The sequence below is a fragment of the Talpa europaea genome, assembly GCF_964194135.1.
Source record: "Talpa europaea genome assembly, chromosome: 14".
Classification (NCBI taxonomy): domain Eukaryota; kingdom Metazoa; phylum Chordata; class Mammalia; order Eulipotyphla; family Talpidae; genus Talpa; species Talpa europaea.
The window spans coordinates 91,342,858-91,356,521 of record NC_140082.1 but is presented as its reverse complement, the minus strand read 5'-3'; positions in this window follow the sequence as shown (position 1 = coordinate 91,356,521).

The window sequence follows — 13,664 nt, the reverse complement described above, 5'->3', positions numbered from 1 at the left end:
TGTGCAGCCGCGGGCAAATGCTTAGTTGTTGCCGTCCTGCTCTGCCTCTGCATTGTTTTCTCTTCTTCTGGAAGGTTTCTACAGGTGTCGTCGTGACCACTTTGGAACTCAGATCTTTAATTCTCAATTCTCACAAGCAGCGCTGAAGTCAACAAGTCTCCTGACTGCACACACCCTCTCTTGTGTTCACGCCTCGGCTCTGTGCGCCTGCTGCCCACAGGGCTGGCCGCGGCCCGACAGGTGTCTGGGCCGTGACCTTGTCAGCGTCCTCTCTGAGCTGGCTGAAACCTTCCGGTCCGGTGTCAGGAGCGCAGGCGGATGTGGAATTCAGTTATCTGAAACACCAGCTTGACTAGAACACCCGGCCTAGAGGCAAGCGCTGGGCCAGCCCGGAGGCCCCGTGCGTGCGGCTGGGCCAAGACTAGACGTGGCGGGTGGACAGCACAGAGGCCGGGAGCGGCCGCGTGGGCACAGCCTCAGGGCCAGAGCAGACCAGACGCTGGCGCTTCCTTTATGGAAATTCTGGGGCAGAAAGCATCCAACTCAAGCCCCCCATGGAACTGGAAGCCCCGCGGTGTTCCGACTCCAGGGGTGTCTTGAAGGAAAGTGTCTGGCCAGGAAATGGGGGCCGAGGCCGCCTGCCGGTGCTGGAGCTGACCCGCCCTGGCCTGCAGGTTAAGGTTTCAAGCGTTGAGCTGTGGCTCTGGCCCCTCCACTTCCAGAGGGAGGCTCTCCCCCAGCCACATGCCTGCAACAGAGGTGGGGTGGAAGGCGTCTGGGGCTCCGCCAGCACCCCCGCGGCCTCCCCCCACCCCAGTTCACTTGCGGGCCGTTGTGGTCCTGCCTCCTTTTAGGTTTGCTAGCACTTCACCCCCCATGACGTGGCTACCGCCTCAAGAAGAGCAGGTCGTCCCTTAGTTACATTTGGAGAACAAGAGGGACCAGAAGGCTGGGCTCTCCCCGGCTGTCCCTCTCAGTCCTCCCTCAGCGTCCATCCACCATCCGTCCGTGTATGTGCGCGTGCATGCGTGCATGTGCGCCTGTGCAGTCTCCCGTCACCCATGCTCCCTCCTCCCTCCACCAGCCTCCCCGCTCCCTCCACCTTCCTCCATGCAGCCGTCTGGGATTGATCCGCCGTCCAGTCCTCCCAGCAGCAGACATCGTGGTGCGGCTATTCGCCAGCCTTGGTGCTGGGTAAAGAAGGTGCAGTGGTTGGGCCAGGAGGTTACCTGCCAGCAGCAGGGAGACCGATTTCAATTAAAAGTGAAATAAGAAAGTGAAACGCCCATAGTGTTAAGTGCGGTTTTGCCAGAAGAAAAGAACACACCCCGGGCCTCCCCTGGTGGCTCAGCGGTTGAGCGCTGGGTTGCGAAGCTGCCCGCAGCCTCTGCAGCGCCGGTTCGATCCCCGGCTGCTCCCCGGCCACCGGAGGAGGGTCCCACATGGCGCGCAGACCTCTCCTGCCGCCCGCTGCTCCCCTCAGCAGTGTCCTTCGGTCCTTCTGCCTGCTCTGCTCCCCGCTCTGGCTCTGGTGAATTCTCTCGCCCTCCCGCGCTTCTGACTGTACCCAGTGCTCGTATAAATTAAAAAAAAAAAAAAGAAAAGCACACACCCCTTGGTCGGGGGTTTTCTCTGAAGTCGGAGTCAGGTGCGGGGTCTGGAGAGTGGACTGGGGAGAGAACACCCTAGAACTCTAGACAGAGGGCGGAGCGGGCGGGGACGGAACTCCAGGGACAGTGTGACGGGGTGGGGGGCGCAGGGCGCATCTGCGGGGGCGCACGTCTGGGCTGGGGCTGGGGTGGCGCGCGGCTCTCAGGCCCGGCTGGTCTCGAGGGCGTGGGTCTGGCCTCAGCGCGGGCGAGCGGCAGAGAACCACTCGCGGGCGGACGGCCGCCGGGGGCGTCAGCAGAGGGGCGGAGGGGCCCCAGCGGGGAGATGGGCGGGGGACTGTCTGAAAGGGACGCGCGGGCCTATGCGGCCCGGGCAGTGGGGCGCGTGGTGGCCGGAGTCCCGGCCGGCAGCCGTGTGGACAGGGGCCCCGCTTACGGCAGAGCAGAAAGGGCTGACATCTTGTGTATTTAAATTCGTAAAATAGGGCTAATGCGGCGCCAGCCATTACCACCCCGCGGAGGCCACCTTTGGCCTCACCTCTCCGGGGGCCCCTGCGGGGAGCACTGCCAGGGAGGAGCCCTGGGGGAGGAAGCTGCGTCCCTGGTGGGGACACAGAAGCCGTTCCCCGGGGGGCGGAGGCCACGGCGCGGGCCCTGGGGACGGGGGCCATGGCCAGTGCTGCGAGTGCCCGGGTGAGACTGCAGACCCGGTGCTGGGGCGATGGCACTGGCCACCTCAGGAGGTTCAGGGTGCAGGAGGCGGGGAAAGGCAAAGTTGCCTGGGGCGCCCCATTGTGGAATGAGGGCGCCCTTGCTCTGTCTCAGGGCCGCTGGCGCAGCGGGGCCCACTGTGGGGTTCATGCTGATAGTGATACGGGGCAGTCCCCGTGTGGTCCCAGTGGGGGAGCGGCCCTGACTGCCTGCGCTCCTGATGGGGGGCACATTCCCCTGGGGGTCCAGGCACATGCCCGTCGGACACCGGCCTGGGCCTTCCAGGGCCAGCCGCATCCCTGTCTGGTGTCCGGTAACAGATTAAAAGCCCCTTGGATGATAGACTGGGGACCTGCCACTCTGCTTGGTCTCGGAGAGGAGCAGCAGCCTCTCCTGGCAGAGCAGCAGCCCCCAGAAGCCCCCCAGGGTAGCTTTTCCCTAAAACACCCCGAGCCAGGTGTCCCGGCTCCCCTGGTTTCCTCCCCCTGCCCCAGCAGCCGGCCATGCCATGCCCTTTCGGCTCTAAGTCTCAGCGGTCCCCCGCTTCTCTTACCTTCCATCCTGCCAACCCCTCTCTCCTGTCAGCGGCCCCACTGTCCCCCTCAGCTCTGAAGGCCGAGAACTTCTCTTTGTCTTAGGTTGTGTCTGCGAAGACAGATGGGTCCCCGCGCAACCTCTGCCTGCGGTGCTGCCTGTGCAACCTCAGGAGCAGGCACGGCCGCGCCTTCACTGGAGGACTGGGGGGGTGGGCGAGAGGGAAGGGCCTGCTGCGGCAGCCGGGCACTCAGTGCTCCAGGGCCCGTGGGGATGACTGCTGGGCACCAGCGGTTGGGCCGCAGGAAAGGCCAGGTCTGTGCCCTCCAGGGCAGGCCCCCCAGGGACATGTCCCCAGGTCAGGGAGGCCCACACCGCCACTGGGGGCGGCCCAGGCTTTCCCGCCCTTTCTGCTCGGACAGGAGGCAGCACAGGCACCCTGGGCAGAGTGCCAGCGGGGTCTCCTCCCAGACAGGCCCCGCCTGGCCAGCGCTGTCGCGAGACTCACGACAGGGGCCTACCCGTGCAGGCTCCCGGGGCCACCGGCTCCCACCGCGACCACGAGCCTCTTGGGGCGCCAGCTCCCCCATCGCCGTGATTTGACCCGGCGGATGCCGCTGGAAGCCCAGGGCTGGGGCTGTCTGGGGCAGGGGGTGGCCACCGGCCGGCCCAGAGCCTTCCCCCCGGGGCGGGGCGGCGGCTGCTCCCCACCGGTCTCTCCCCGCTGGCCTCTCCGAGCGGCCGGCGCCAGCGCCCAGGCGCGCATCCCCCGAGCCCGGAGCGCGGGGCTTCCCGCGCCAGAATGTCAGGCGCGCCCGCGGCAGATGTGGCTGTGGAAACGCTCTGTATTTTTAGACAACCTTTAATTAAAACACTTTGTGTGTCTCCGCGACCAAATCATGTGCTGCGCGCGAGGGGCTGTCAGAAGGGAGCCTGAGCTGCTAAAAGCGGCCTCGCTTATTTTTATCCGCGATGGAGCCGGGCGCCCGCAGGGACGGCTCCCGCGCCCAAAGGTGCTCGCCGCCCAGGCCAGGGCCGGCCGCAGGCTGTGGACCTCCGCGGGCGGCCCGACCTGGGCGGGCTCGGGGCCTGCTGTTGGGAGTGGCTGTGTTTTCAGGCAGAAATCGTGTTGTCTTGAGGCCTCCTCCCCCGCGGGCTGGAATGGGCCGGGGCGGGGGGCGGGTGGGGGGGGCGCTGGACTCCGTTCTCACCTCCCGCACCTCAGGGTCGGCGGCGGCCTGCTGGAGAGCCCGCGTGGGTGGCCTCCCGGCTGCCTCAGGCCGCTCGCCCGGGGAAGCATGGGCCTCCTGGGGCTGCGCCTGGGCCAACCGCGGGGACACCTGAGCCGCCAGCCCTGCGCGGCAGCGGCCGGACCAGAGGTGCCTCCCCAGCCCCGCCGTCCCCTGCGGAACCGGCCTCCCACCCTTCTTGTCCTCTCCTCGAAGAGCCGATGGGGACGGGCTGCAGGATGCCAGCGGGAGCGGCCGGGGGGCCGGTGCGCAGGGCGGGGGAGGCCGGCGGCTGACGCAGGGCAGGGGCAGCAGGGCAGCCCGCGGGCAGGGCTCGAGCCTGGGGTCTGCGGGAGGCCGCAGCTCCTCTGGCTGCTTCCGTGTCACCCGCTGTGTCCTCACGCCCTTCACGCCAGGGGCGTCCCGCCAGGCCGCGGCACCCCCTCGGCTCCTTTGCTCGGAAGCGCGGCGAGCACTGCGCGGGGGTCAGGCTGCGTGTGCTCTGGGCCCTCGCCTGGGCACCTGTCCGTGGGCGACACCCACACGTCTCTCCGCAGAGACAGAGCAGCGGCGGGACAGCCTCTCCGGGCTCCTCCCAGGCCGCACCCGCCGCCGCCTCCTCTTCGTGCCAGGCACGCCATGGAGCGGCGCGGAGTGGCCCAGGCCCCGCCAGTCCCGGGCCGCAGGTGGGAGCTCTGAGGTCGACACCACGAGCTGGGACTTGCCAGGCCGCGCCTCAGGCCGGCGCCGGTGACGGTGCAGACCCCCAGGAGACGCTGTTCTGCCCTGCACGGACCCACGCGGCTGCTTTTGAAAGGACGTTGCTCTCTGAAGTCAGACCCGCCTCAGCCGTGGCTCCGGAGGCTGCTGGTCCTGTGGGCGGCCGCAGCAGACCCTGCTTGCTGGGCGCGGGCCGCAGCGCAGCCCCTTTTCTGACACATGCACCTGTCACGGCGCATCCTCAACTCGCTGAATTCGCCCAGGCGCCGTCCTGAGGTCATTTGCTGCTGCGGGTTGACATTCCCATGCAGGTTGCCTTCTTGCCCGCGTCTGCTCACACGCCCGCGGGGAACACTGCCTGCTCTGTTCCAGGGCTGAGGTGGTTTTCCCCAAGGGCGTATACACTTACTTCTTAAGTTCTTGTAATTCACTTGAAAATATACATTTACTTGCACTAATAAAATTTTCTTCCAGTTATATATTTTCCTGCATTACCTCATCTCATTAAGCACCAGCATCCCTCAAACCTGGATTTTCCCCCAAAGATTGTGGGAAATTTGTGACTGGCTCCATGAAATGGGCTCTTATTCTGTGACGGTCTAAAAATAGTTGTGCCAAGCCACTAACACGTATTGCATAGGATTTGGATTAATGCCTTTCTTCTGTGTTGAGGAGCAATGAGGTGGTGGGTGGGAAGGAGTCTCAGAGATTGTCCGGGCCAGCCATGTGCTTATAGACCAGAACATGGAGCGCCTGCTGGGAGTGACGTGATTTGTTCATGGTCCTCGATGAGTCCATGGGCTGGAGCCCCTACCATGCAGGGACTAACGTTCATGCTCAGAAAATGGGGCGAGACACTGTGAACCCTACAGACCTGGATTAAAAATCCCAGTTTGAGTCCTTAGTGTCTGTGTTGATCCTGGGAATCGTGCTCTCTGTCTGCTCACTACCAAAATGGCTGAGCAGCAGCAGCCTCCTCACAGAGCTGCCGTGGCTGGTGGGTGACACAGTTTGTGCAGCGGGATTATTGCAGGGTCTGGCGTGGAGTCGTTGCTCAGCCTTTAGTCTGTGACACTAATTTTGAGTGTAGTATAGAGATTGAACACTTGTATTGCCAGGAGGGAGTGACCTGACAGAAATGGGATTATGCTCCATAATAATTTCTGGAGAAAGAAGGGCGGGGGCTGTGTGGAGAGGTGGAGCAGGGTTTGCTGTCCTTCTGCTGCTCTGCACTGGCCTTGGACACACGTGCCAGTTAAGTCCTGCCCCGAAGATCTGAGCCTGCAATTAGGGCGAGTTACCACCAGGTGGCGGTGTCTTCATAGTCACGGCTCCCGCCGTGTCTCCCGCTGGTCGGTGGAAGGAGCGGTAACTGGAACATTCTTCTATCCCTTCCATTTTGAAGCACCCCCACCCCCATCACCGCCACATGCACACACCTAGGAAAATAGTGACATGGGCAGGGTCTTGAAGTCAGACATGCGTGGGGATGAAATCCTCCTGTGTCCTGGATCAACTCAGACAAACCCAAGCGTGACGGACACCCAGTGCCAGGACGGCACAGCCCCTGAGACATCCCGGGACCTTCTCGCTCAAGGGAAGCCTGTCCCGAGTTCTCCACCAGACGCTTGTTTTGCTCGTTTTTGAGCCTGTCGTCCGTGGAATCATAGCGCATGGGCCCTCGGTGTCTGCCTGCCCGCTCAGGGGTCGTCTCTCCCCGGGGAAGACCCACTGCTCAGCTTCACCGCTGCTTACCCGCAGCGTGCCGGCTCTGTCCTGCTGCTGCCAGTTCTTGACGCTTAAAATAGTGGAATTAGGAGCAGCTTCACAGTGTGTGTGTGTGTGGTGTGTGTGTGGTATGTATGGTGTGGTGTGTGTGTGGTGTGTGTGGTGTGTGTGTGGGGTGTGTGTGTTGTGTGGTATGTGGGGTGTGTGTGGTGTGTGTGTGGTGTGTGTGTGGTGTGTGTGGTGTGGTGGTGGGGGGATGAGGGAGTGTGGTGTGTGTGTGGTGTGGTGTGTGTGTGTGGTGTGTGGTGTGTGTGTGGTGTGTGTGTGGGGTGTGTGTGTTGTGTGGTATGTGGGGTGTGTGTGGTGTGTGTGGTGTGTGTGGTGTGGTGGTGGGGGGATGAGGGAGTGTGGTGTGTGTGTGGTGTGTGTGTGGTGTGGTGTGTGTGTGGTGTGTGTGTGGTGTGTGTGGGGTGTGTGTGTTGTGTGGTATGTGGTGTGTGTGTGTGGTGTGGTGTGTGTGTGTGTGGTGTGGTGTGTGTGTGTGTGTGGTGTGTGTGGGGTGTGTGTGGTGTGTGTGGTATGTGGTGTGTGTGTGTGGTGTGTGTGTGTGGTGTGTGTGGTGTGGTGTGTGTGTGTGGGGTGTGTGTGTGGTGTGTGTGGTGTGGTGTGTGTGGTGTGTGTGTGTGGTGTGTGTGTGTGGTGTGTGTGTGGTGTGTGTGTGTGGGTGTGTGTGTGGTGTGTGTGGTGTGTGGTGTGTGTGGGGTGTGTGTGTGGTGTGTGTGGTGTGTGGTGTGTGTGTGTGGTGTGTGTGTGGTGTGGTGTGTGTGTGGTGTGTGTGTGTGGTGTGTGTGTGGGGTGTGTGGTGTGTGTGTGTGGTGTGTGTGTGGTGTGTGGTGTGTGTGTTGTGGTGGTGGGGGGATGAGGGAGTGTGGGTGTGTGTGGTGTGGGGGCCCCGGGGGGCTCTGTGGAGGGACCCTCCCTGCCCCACAGTGGGCCTCTGGCTCCGGCCCCTTCGACGGAGGAGCCTGCCCTGTGAGGTCCACGCCTCAGTCTCTTCCTGGCGGGAGGTTACTGGGGCGGGGGCTGGTGAGGTGGAGGCTCCCCAGTGCCGCGAGGGGCCCTTTGGCACGTGGGGCTCAGAAATAGCAACTGTGACACAAGGTGCTGGGCAGAGGCAGGGACGCGGGCGGCCACGAGCCGTGAGACCCAGAGTCCAGGCCCCGCCACTCAGCGCGCAAGTCGTGGCCCTGCAAGCAGGGGCCGGGCGGGGGGGGGTCCTGCGTGGGCCCCTGTCCCCACACACATGCGCCCTCGTGGGTATTTCCAGTTCCGTGCGGGCTCAAGATACAGCAGAGTGCGGTGCGCTGGGGAAAAGTGCCAAATAAATAGCTTTTCAGACTAATAGTTGACATAAGGACTAAAACATTAAATACATAGTTTAAGGCGTCAGCGTGGCATGTACTAATTTTCTGCCTTTTTATTAAAAGTGGCTTTAATTTTGATTCTATCTTGAAAAATTTCAACTTTAAACTCCAGGACATCACCCGGCCTAGCCCAAAAGCTGACCGTGGCCCTGACCCACACGGCCGCCATGGCGTCGGGCAGCCCAAGCCCAGCGGGGGCAGCAGCAGCTGCGATGTCTCTGGCTCCTGGCACCTCTCAGGTGGGTGGTGCGGCAGGCCCATGGGGGCCGGAGCACAGCAGCTGCGGGTGCCCACGGGGCCCCTGAGACGGGGCCCAGCAGCGCTGGCCACCGTCGGGACGTCGGGTTAGATAGCGCCTGAAGCTGCCCGGGCCGGCGCCACGTGACTCGAGAAGCCACTCTCTGAGGCCCGGCCCCGGGGCCTCCCTGGACTGTAGCGCCCTGGCTGGAGGTGGCCCCAGCCTCCCGCCCCCGTGAGGCTCTCAGGCTTCTGTCTCTTGGAGGTCAGCTACTGGAAGCTTCTTCCTTCTTCCCAAGGCAGGTGCAGTGAGCCCTGCCACGGCCGTATCACCCTGCCCGGGGGCCCTCCAGGGCCCTCCTGCTCGGCCTATCCCACCCACTGGCGCCCGGGCAGGGCCTGCACCCCTGTGGCAGCCTTGGGCGTGGCGGGTGAACCCACTGAGTTTTCTGCCTGTCCCGCCCGCAGCCCACACCGGCCAGTCCCACTCCAGTGCTGCCGCACCGTGCCCGGGGCTGGAGGCTGGGTCTGTGCTACCGTTGCCTTTACAGAGGATCAGGGTCCACATGCGTCCACCCCTCAGGAGGGCCCAGGAACACCAAGTGCCCGGGACAGGTGGCCGCCTCTGTTGGCCTCATGTGGTGGGGGCCTCCTGGCTGGTGGGAGGGAATGGCCAGGCTGCGGACTCCAGTGACCATTCTTAACTTTGGTCCTCACTGTCCACTCTCATTGTTACAGGGCAACCCCAATATAAAACGGGTTGCCTGACTGTGGGTCAGCATGCGCTTAAAGGGGACTCACACTGCAGGCGCACACAAGAGGTTAACAAAAGGTTTATTTACACGGGAAGGGGAATGAGGAAATGTGCAACTCAGGGAGAAAAGAGGGAGATAAATTCTTAAATGCGTCCTACCCATTCCGCCGACCTGGACTCCCAAATGACCCGCCGAGACCAAACCTGCCTGGCCAAGAGCAAGAGCCAAGTGCCCCAGACCCCCCTAACATGGCTGGTTTTATTTACAAACAGAGAAAATGGCTGCTTAACGCCGCTCTTACATCCTCACAACTTCCCTTTGGGGATCCTGGGATTTGTAGTTCCCAGTGTCTGGATGGAGTGGGGGTGGCGTCCACAAAGCCTGTGTGGAGTTTGCTCAGGACATCCTCTCCCCCCGACACCGTGAGTGGAGTCCTCTGGCATGCGGGGTGGATCTGTACGTGACATCACCAGATGCTAAGCCTGGGGATGGCTGCATGGATGGTGAGTGGGTGGTGGGTGGGTGGGTGGATGGACGGATGGTGGGTGGTAGGTGGTGGACACCACGCTGAGTGACCTTAGATGGTCACGATCCCTGACGAGCATGTCTCACGAATCCTCATAAGTGGACACGCTCTTCTTATCCCATTTTGCATGAAGCTTAGCGAGGTTAAGCAGTTTTACCAGAATCTCACAGGGAATTGTTGTCGAGCGGGAATTTGCACCCCATAGGATCGTGGCGCCTGTGTTACATGTAGTGGCGTAAAACGGCCAACCTTTGGAGAGCTCTGATCCTTGAAGTGTCCACAGGGCCTTTCGCCCAGCGGAGCGCCCTGGTTTGCAGGCTGGTCTTGGCGAGCGTGTCCCAGGACCATTGCTCCAGGGGTCCTGTCGAGGGTGTCCCAGACAGACAGCCAGGGCGGCAAGGCCAGCCAGCCCCGGTATGGGCACTGGGCGGGCGCCAGGTGGGAGGCCGGGACAGCTGCCCGGGCAGGCCTGTGGAGGTGTGCTGGGGCAATAAGCCTCCCTGGCCTGAGCCGAGCACCAAGACGCCCCCACACCCCCAGCTCTGGGTTTCTGAGACCAGCTGGGCTCCACCCTGTGTTCCCAGCGCCCGCCCACCTGTGTCTCCAGCCAGCATTGACTTCTGAGTTCTGCGTTACTGTTTGTTTAATGCCCAGTTCTCTGCTGAACGCCCCGAGGCCAAGATCACATTTTTCGTAGTAGCAGCTGGTGGCCTTGCAGGACGCTGAGACTGAAGAGCAGAGACCCGCGAGGTGGTGGGCAACACAGCCGTCACTCAAATGTCCACAACAGGAATTTCACATTTTAGCCGGGACGGGGCTGCGAGGGGCCTTCTGCTCCAGCGCCGGGGCGATGGGATTCTCCAAACGCCCATTTGAGAAAACACAGCCAGATGGTCACACGCTGCGCGAGCGTTGCTTTAAAGATCGCTAGGCCAGAAATAAAACAAAGGAAGCTGCCAACGGCAAAGCAAACCTGGAAAATGTAGTTGCTTGAAAAAAATCCAATGAATTGATCACATTTTGCTGGTGTCACTGTTTTTGATTTTTCTCCACGGTTTGAAAGGCACATTTAAAATTGATGTTAGTGGTCAGGAAACATTTTGGCTTCCTATGTTTCAAGGTTTTGTTACTTGGTGCATTGAGGTAGAATCTCGGTGACAGACTCTTCTAGATATAAAGTGTTTCTGTTTTAGTTCTGACCTTGCTCCCCGCAGCGGAGGCCGCCCTGTCTGCTGTGAACCCGGCTGCAGAGCCTTTGCTGGATGCATCTCCGCATAGTAAAAATTTTCCATCTTTTACTTTTAACCTTTTTCTATTTTTAAAGTCTCTGATAAGCAACACACAACTGGATTTTCAAAAATCTAGTCTGAAAATATTTTTAAGTGGACTTAATCCTTCAAGCAGTTTTAGGTCAGCAGCACTGGGCGGAGGCTGCGGTGTTCCTGGGTACACCACCCTCGGAGCTGAACGTCCCCCTGGGGCACATTCATCGCGCTGGGGCTCCCTGCTGGGGGTGTCTGGGGGCTGGACACCTGTCCCGTGACGTGTCGTCACCACGTAGCTCAGCACGGTGTAGCTCCGCTGCCCTACACGTTGTGGCCTGCTGGGGGGCGGGGGGCGCGGGGGAAGTGACCTGTGTTAGAAACACTTTAATCCCAAAGTGTTTCGAAATCTGGCACTTAAGAAGGATGAGACCCATTTAGGTGGAAAATTGTCTTTTGGGCCATTGGCGATGCTGAAAAACGAAGGCAGCAGAGCGCCGTGACCTGTGAGGGTGAATCTCAGGGTGTGAGCCGTCGTCGGGGACAGCGCGGGCCCCACCAAGGTGACCCCCGACCTGCCGCCTGCCAGGTGAACCCGGCTGAATCACGCCCTGAGGCCGCCGCACATCCCGCCGCGCCCCTGCTTGTGTCCCATCACGCCCCTCCAGCACCCCACCGTGCCCCCTCTGCGCCCCTGCCCGTGCCCCACTGCACCCCACCATGCCCCTTTGCTCTGGAAAGGCTGAGCAATCAGCTGTCTGCAAACAGCAACTGAAACCCCACATCAACCCCCCCCTCAGAGCTTCTTCAACATGTGTGTCACCCCATACTGAGGGATCGCAGCACAACTCAGGGCCCACAAAATGGCCAAATGAGAGCGACCCCATGTCCCGTCGCCTGCCTTGCAGGTGCCGCAGGTTGTGCTTTTAAAAACCTGGAAGCTGGGGCCTCCCTGGTGGCGCAGCAGGTTGAGCGCAGCGCTGTGGAGCTGTATGCAGCCTCTCAGCGTGGGTTTGATTCCCGGCCAGCCAGGGAGAAACCCACATGGCCAGGCAGACCTCTCCTGCCTCACCCCCTGCTCCCTTCAGCAGTGTATTTTGGCCCTTCTGCCTGTTCTGCTCCCCACTCTGTCTCTGGTGAATCCTCTCACCCTCCCGCGCCTCTGACCTGTACTCCTGTTCTTGTATAAATAAAAAATAAATCTTTAAAAAAATTAAAAAAAAAAAACCTGGAAGCTTTTTAATGACCAGTTTCAGGCTACAGAATAGTGACTTATAACCAGCCAAATGCACCAATTACCTGATTTGGAGACACAATTATTCCTGCCTGTCCTTTTTGGCAGAATTAAAGCTGTTCTAGAGACTTGGTATGGCCGGGTCCGCACTGGGCTGCCAGCAGCCTGGTGACTGATTGTGTGTCCATCGCCTCGTCCCCTGGTCTGGGACTTGAGCGATTTACGGGTGATTAGCTGGGAGGCTTCGTCTGGGTGACAGTGAGGCCGTGGACACGAGTTCCTTGGCCCAGATTATCAGTGTCCACTCTGCTGGCATCGAACATTCTGCTGGAGAAACGGCCAGATCAAGCTCATCTCAGAGTATCTCGCCTGAGTCCCTCAGCCACAAGCTTCCTAGTCTTGCGCCGCCACCACAAGGGCGATTTGCAGGGGCGGCAGTTGACCCTAATGTGTTTATCTGTGTTGGGGTGGTGCAGGGAAGAGCCCGTCCAGTCCCCTCTGGGCTACTGAGCCTGCCCAGAAAGGCTGAGGAGGGCCCCAGGCAGGGGCGGGGAGCGTATCTTCAGCCCCTGGGGACCCTGGCTTACCGCCTCTCCACGCACAAGTCCGAGTGGACCGTTTTCATGCCTGTGGCTGACTGGACCATTTAGCACCAGTCAGCTCATAGCTCGCACCTGATGGTCCGTCCCACCATCCAGGACTTCACAGTCACATAAAGGGCTCTGAGGAGCACCTGCCGCGCCCGACTGCGATGGAGCCGCAGGGGGAGACCAGCCCTGCCCTTGCCGGCCCTTGCCGGCTCCTGCCGCGAGGCCGCTGGGGTCCGTAGCCTCTCCCCGCCATGGCAGGCACTTGCTGTGTCTGGCCTTCTTGAGCGGGGCCGTGCTCACCGGTGTCAAGTGGTGTCACACTGTGGTTTTGGTGTGTGTTTCCCCCATTTTTTCTCGTGCTGTTGGCATCTGTGAGTCTATTTGGAGAAGGGTCTGTTTAGGCCTCTGCCCATTTCTCGATGGGGCTAACTATGTTCTCTTTGTGGAGTTGCCTGAGGTCCTCAAGCATTTCAGACATCGGCCCTTTGTCAGATGTGTGAGGTGCGGATACTTTCCCGCGCTCGGGAGGGTGTCTTTTCTCTTTTACTAATGGTTTCTTTGGCTGTGCGAAGCTTTTAGTTTGACGTAGTCCTGTTTGTTTATATTTGCTTTTGCTTCTCTTGATATTGGAGATGGATCCCCAAGGACATATGGACTGTTTTGTCTGTTTTTTCTTCTTCAGTGTATTTTATAGTTTCAAGCTGTATATCCATGTCTTTCACTTGGAGTTAGTTTTGTGTGTAGTGTGGCATGGTGATCGCATCTCATTCTTTTGCATGTGTCTGTCCAGTTTTCCCAACACTCTTGAAGAGATTCTCCTTTCTCCAGTGTGTACTCTTGACCCTTCGTCAGAGATTGACTGTCCATAGTTCTGTGGGTTTGTGTCTCAATTCTATTCATCAGACGTGTTTTCATTCCAGTAACGTACTGTTTTGATGACGATAGGTTTGTCGTATAGTTGGCAGCCTGGTGTATGGTACCACCACTCTTCCTCTTTTTTGCCAGGATTGTTTTGGCTATTGGGGGCCTTTTGTGGTTCCATAAAAATTTCCATATTGTTTGTTTTGTTGAAGAATGCCCTTAGCCTTGATAGGGATTGCCTTG